Here is a 6790-nt window from a genome sequence, read left to right as displayed (position 1 = left end):
TATTTTTGTGTATTGTGTAAGAAAGTGGTCCATTTTCATTCTTTTCCATGTCTCTGTCCAGTCTTCCCAGCACCATCTGCTGAAGAGTCTGCCTTTTTTCCATTGGATATTTTTTCCTGCTTTGTCAAAGATTTGTTGACCATACACTTGTGGGTCCATTTATGGGTTCTCTATTCTGTTCCATTGACCTGTGTGCCTGTTTTTATGCCAGTAACGTACTGTCTGATTACAGCTTTGTAATACAGGTTGAAGTCTGGAATTGTGATGCCTCCAGTTTTAGTTTTCTTTTTCAACATTACTTTGGCTATCCAGGGTCTTTTCTAGTTCTATACAAATTTTAGAATTTTTTTTTTTTTTGTTGTTGTTGTTCTAGCACTATGAAGAATGTTGGTGTTATTTTGATAAGGATTGTATTGAATGTGGAGATTGCTTTGGGTAGTAGCGACATTCTAATAATATTTGTTCTTCTGATCCAAGAGCATGGGATGTTTTTCCATTTCTTTGTGTCTTCAATTTTTTTCTTAAGCTTTCTATAGTTTTCAGCGTCCAGATCTTTTACCTGAATGGTTATGTTCATTCCTACTTATCTTATGGTTTTTGATTCAATTGTAAATGGGATAGATTCCCTGGCTTCTCTTTCTGGTGCTTCATTATTGGTGTATAGAAATGCAACCAATTTCTGTATGTGGATTTTATATCCTGAAATTTTGCTGAATTGATGTATCAGTTCTTGCAGGTTTTTTTGGTCAAGTCTTTTGGGTTTTCCACATGGAGTATCATGTCATCTAAGAAGAGTGAATGTTTGACTTCTTTGCCAATTTGTATGCCTTTTCTTTCTTTTTGTTGTCTGATTGTTGAGGCTGGGACTTGCAGTACAATGTTGAACAACAGTGGTGAGCGTGGACATCCCTGTCATGTTCCTGACCTTAGGGGGAAAGCTCTCAGTTTTTCCCCACTGAGGATGATAGTCACTTTGGGTCTTTCAGATATGGCCTTTATAATGTTGAGGTATGTTCCTTCTCTCCCTACTTTGAAGGTTTTTATCAAGAATGGATGCTGTATTTTGTCAAATGCTTTTCTGCATCTATTGAGAGCATCATATGGTTCTTATCTCTTTTTTTTTTAATTGATGAGGTGGATCCCATTGATGGATTTGCAAATATTGAACCAGCTCTGCAGTCCAGGAATGTATCCCACTTGATCATGGTGAATAATTCTTTAATGTACTGATGAATTTGATTTGTTAGTATATTGTTGAGAATTATTGCATCCAAGATTTATTAAGGATATTGGCCTGTAATTCTCCTTTTTATGTGGTCTTTGTCTGTTTTTGGGATCCAAGTAATGCTGGCTTCATACCTAAGTTTGGAAGATTTCCTTCCATTTCTATTTTTTGAAACAGTTTGAGAAGAATAAGTATTAACTCTTCTTTAAATGTCTGGTAGAATTCCACTGGGAAGCCAAGTGGCCCAAGACTCTTGCTTGTTCAGAGATTTTTGATTACTGATTCAATATCTTTGCAGGTTATGGGTCTGTTCAAATTTTCAGTTTCTTCTTGTTTCAGTTTTGGTAGTTTGTACGTTTCTAGGAATTTGTTCATTTCTTCCAGATTTCCCAGTTTGTTTGCATATAATTTTCCATAGAATTCTCTTAAAATTGTTTGTATTTCTGTGGTGTTGGTTGTTATCTCTCCTCTTTCAGTTGTGATTTTATATATTTGAGTCCTTCTATTTTCTTTTTGATAAGTCTGGCTAGGGGTTTATTGATGTTGTTAGTTCTTTCAAAGGACCAGCTCTGACTCATTGATCTGTTCTACTTTTTTTTTTTCTTTTTTTGCTGTTGTTGTTTGTTTCTCTATAGTTTATTTCTTCTCTAACCTTTATTATTTCCCTTTTTCTGCTAGCTTTAAGCTTTATTTGCTGTTCCTTTTCTAGCTACTTTAGGTGTAATGTCAAATTGTGTTTAAGACCTTTCTTTTTTTTCTTTCTTTTTTCCCTCTTTATTCTCAAATTGATTGTTAATGAGAACGCACATGGAGCAGATTAATAATAGTATTCACAATATTGTGGTCATCAGGGTCCTTTTTTTCTTTTTTGCATTCAGAGTCCTTTCCAAAAGGAAACATGCTCCCTGGCATTCTATATTATTCTTAATTTTCAGGTTAAAAAATGAAACAGATAGAGTAACATATAAACACTGGGGATTGCAGTTTTAAAAACAAGACAAAAATTCAGATATTCTTGCTTTAATTCTTCTCTGTATTACCACAGTAAAATATTTATCAAAGTCCAAGAGATTACTGATATGCAATAATGGCCAATGACTTTACATTAATGGAGCTATGAAATAATAAATTCATCAGTGAAGTAACTGGATAAAAGTTCAAATGGAAAAGGGTAGGAATCACTATTCTCTTTATACAGTACTGAAACAATAATAACATTCAAACACAAGGAAATGCTAAGTAATATTAAATAGTAATTTATAACAGTGAAATGCTGTAACATCTTGAAGTACCTTCTGAATGACCAAAACAGATGAAATTTTGTTCAGTGTAACTTTAGTTTTTTACACAGAACTATGTATTTTTAAAAACTGACAACCCATGTCAGATATACACAAAAAACTTAACAGACTAGAATGCTCAATAAGTAGAGATTTACATTGCTTCATTGCTATGGATTAATGAGCTTATAATTCAATGAAACCCTTTTAACAAATTCTAGTCTGCCAAATGGCATGTTCAAATAGTTTGGTCCTATTAGTTTTATTAACAAAAATCCCAGATTCCTTTATAAGGTGTTTAATTCCTCTTATGATCACCTTTAAAGAGCCTGACTTGGTTTTTGTCTAGGTGAACCTCCAGTCCCCAGTCTGTGGGTTCTTCATGACTCTCAGTTCAGTGCAACTCAACACAGTGACCCTCCCATGAGTTTTCCATTGGATATTTTACAGCAATTTTAATACTTTCCACAGAGTATCCTGTCTTTCTCTAGGCTTTTGTCAAATTAATAATGGCATGTGGTGTTCCTTAGCATAACCTGCCAAAATGTGATAATTTCCTTGGAAGAAAAGCCATGAGCTGCAATCACACATCTGAGTTGACAAACATTCAAATGGATCCTATATAAAAAGAAAATGTTTGTGTCTTCTGGAATACGGATGTCCATGCTTAATAAATTCAAACAGATCCCAACATAAACATCTTCAAACTTGATGGTGTTATGTGACTCATCATTTGATAGATTCTTGACACCGAATATCTGGACATTATGGAACCCAATCCAGTGCAGTAGGGAAGAAACACCTAGAAGGGATACTTTTGGTACGAAATATGGGCTTTTTGGTAAAATTCTCTATAAGAATAGTTATCGATTAGAGGATAACCTGTGAAAAACTTCTCTGAATGGTTTACATTAAAAAGATACTTCACCAAGTTGCAAGTATTGATGAAAACATCAGTGTCTGTCTTCATGATGTATTTGGAATTGGGGCAAAACTCAGTTACCTACCTGTATCTAAAAAAATCTTGTCGTATTATGTCACCTTAAAGAATGTGCTCATCCTCCAAGGACAATGCTAATACTTTGTATTCCTTTTCGGCCAGCTGGCCTAGTAAGAAAAAGGTAAGAACCTCATATCCCCACCAAGATTCTTTTTTCACCACAAGTAACTAATGGCCTGTCTGGCTTTCACATCTGAAGGGTGTGAAGTCACCAGAATGATAAGAAGTGGGTTTTGAGTAGAGCAGTTCGAATGCTTTCGAAGTGTGAAGAAAAAGTCTTGTCTGTAAATTGGCTCATATTCATAGAAGTACATCCAATTAACACGTTCTATCACATTGTAGGGGGGCAGGCTGAAGTACCACATCACAAGGAAACTCAGGAGGGACAGCAGCAGGAGGCTCCATTTGAGGGATCTCAGTGACATCCTACTCGGAAGAGTGGTCAAGAGAGCCAGGGCCATCCACAGCAGCTCAGAAACATACGAGCCTCAGGTTCAGCAACATGTCCAAATAAACCAAGGGTCTTTCTCAGCTGTGTGATCGGATATTAATTCTATCAAATCTTGCACAGCCAGCTCCTGGAAAAACCTCCTTCTTGATTTATTTATTCTGATCTAGTGAAGATTTGATGAAAGATCTTCAATTTCACCAACTAAACAGTTACTAGTATGTAGTAGTCAAAAATAATACTTGAAATTTCTACTAAAAGAGATTCTCAACTTGGTTTAAAATTCTGCCATTATACTGCTTATAAGAGGCATGCCCACAGAATTCCAGATGAGACTAAAGCACTAGCTTTTTTAGTTTTTCTTCTGATTTCCATATTCCATGCTTTAATTAAAACATTTGCTGTGAACCCCCGAGTGCAGCGCTAACCCTGCTCCAACACAGGTGGGTGGCTGATGTTGCCCTGCTAGCACACACAGCCTCCCGCCATATTTAAGACCTTTCTTGCTTGACATAAGCCTCAACTGCAATATACTTTCCTCTTTGCTGCGTCCCAAAGGGATTGGACTATTATGTTTTCCTATTCATTGGCTTCCACTTATTTTTTCAATTTTTTCTCTAAATTCCTGGTTAACCACTCATTCTTTAATAGATGTTCTCTAATCTCCATGTATTTGAGGGCTTTCCAAACTTTTTCTTGTGGTTGACTTCAATTACATAGCTTTGTGATCTGAAAATATGCATGTACTATCTTAATCTTTTTGTACCTCTTGAGGGCTGATTTATGACTCAGTATATGATCTCTTCTGGACAATGTTCCATGTGCACTTGAGAAGAATGTGCAATCTGCTGCTTTAGGATGAAATGTTCTGAATATATCTGTTAAGTCTGTCTGGTCCAGTATGTCTTTCAAAGCTATTGTTTCTTTGTTGATATTCTGCTTAGATAATGTGTCCATTGTTGCAAGTGAATATTAAAGTCTCCTACTATAATGGTATTATCAATGAATTTCTTCATGTTTGTGAATAATTGATTCATAAAATTGGGTGCTCAAGTTGGGGGTATAAATATTTACAATTGTCAGATCTCCTTGATTGGTAGACCCATTGATTATGATATAATGCTCTTCTTTATCTTGTTACAGTCTTTGTTTTAAAATCTAATTTGTAGATATAAACATGGTTGTTCTGGTTTTCTTTTGACATCCATTAGAATTATAGACAGTTCCTCTCTATATCCTCTCACCTTCAATCTGCAGGTGTCTTTAGGTCCAAAATGAATCTTTTGTAGGCAGCATATTGATGGATATTGTTTTTTTTTAATCCATTTTGATACCCTGTGTCTTTTCATTGGTACATTTAGTCCATTTACATTCAGAGACATTACTGAAAGATGTGAATTTAGTGCCATTGTGTTACCCATAGAATTGGTGTTTTGGTGATGTTCTCTGTCTAGTACCTTGTAGTCTTTGTTACTTTGGTATTCTTCTTTTTTTCTTTTCTCCATTCAGATAGTTCCCCTTAAAATTTCTTGTGGGGCTAGTTTAGTGGTCACAAAGTCCTTTAGTTTTTGTTTGTCTGTGAAACTTTTTATCTCTTTTTCTATTCTGAACGACAGCTTTGCTGGATAAAGAATTGTTGGCTGCATAGTTTTTCCAATCAACACATTGAATATTTCTTGCCACTCTCTTCTGGCCTCCAAGTTTCAGTGGACAGGTCTGCTACCTACCTTATGTGTCTTCCCTTGTACATTAAGGACCTTTTTTACTTAGATACTTTCAGAATTCTCTATTTTTATATTTTGTAAGTTTCACTATAATATGCCATTCTGTTTACCTGCTTTTGTTGTTTTTGATGGGAGTTCTCTGTGCCTTGTGGACTTGAATGCCTGTTTTCTTTCCCAGATAAGGGAAGTTCTCAGGTATAATTTGTTCAAATAAACCTTCTGTCCCCTTATCCTGCTCTTCTTTTTCTGGGAATCCTATGACATGGATATCGTTTTGTTTTATGAAATCACTAAATTCTCCATGTCTCTCCTCATGATTTAATACTTTCTGTCTTTTTTCAGCTTCATTATTTTCCATAATTTTATCTTCTATATCGCTTATTTTTTCTTCTGTTTCTTCAGTCCTCGTTATTATATTCCGTTGATTTTGCATCTCTGTTATAGCATTTTTTATTTCAGACTGACTAGTTTTTAGGTCTTTGATATCTGCATCAAGGGTTTCTCTTGTGTCTCCTATGTTTTCTTCAAGTCAGCTTGTAGTCTTATGACTGTTTTTCTAAAATCTTGTTCAGGTATATTGCTTATAAATGTTTTGAACAAGTCCCTGGCTGTGATTTCTTCTTGACCTTTCTTTTCGGGAAATTTTTTTTCATCTTGTCATTTTGGCTACATTTCTGTCTTTTGTGTGTTTTAAAAGTTTGTTATGTTTCCTGAACATGAGAGAAATACTATATTAAAAAGGGATCATACACTGTCCAGGGCCTAGCACTTCAGGAAGTGTTTCTGGTGTATGCTGTGTGAACTCTGTTGTTGCATTCTGGCTGCTCTTTCCCATTGGTCAGTCCTCTGTAATACTCTTTTTTTCTTGCAGTGGGGAGTGTTTGGAACTTTAACTAAGTGTGCTTGATTTGCTTGTTAAAATAAGCCTGGGAAAAAAACCCAAAACCTTGATTCAAAAAAAGGAAAAAGAAAAAAAAGGAAAGGAAAGGCAAAAACAGCAACAACAAAAACTAACATAGAATCAAAAAACTTTAAAGCTAACTCCAGAGGAAAAAGAAAGAAAGAAATAGAAAAAAAAAGAAGAAAAAAATAAAAAAGGAAAAGAATAAAGAA

At 35.1% G+C, this 6790-nt stretch overlaps 1 pseudogene; it reads right to left on the bottom strand.

Moving 5' to 3' along the window:
* Nucleotides 1–2994: 2994 nt before the first annotated feature.
* Nucleotides 2995–4371, bottom strand: LOC147584583 (UDP-GalNAc:beta-1,3-N-acetylgalactosaminyltransferase 1-like; annotated as a pseudogene).
* Nucleotides 4372–6790: the final 2419 nt, after the last annotated feature.

Source organism: Puma concolor, chromosome A1, assembly GCF_028749965.1.
Source record: "Puma concolor isolate L17-30 chromosome A1, mPumCon1.1.hap2, whole genome shotgun sequence".
In the NCBI taxonomy this organism is placed as follows: domain Eukaryota; kingdom Metazoa; phylum Chordata; class Mammalia; order Carnivora; family Felidae; genus Puma; species Puma concolor.
This window is presented reverse-complemented; position numbering and strand designations above follow the sequence as displayed.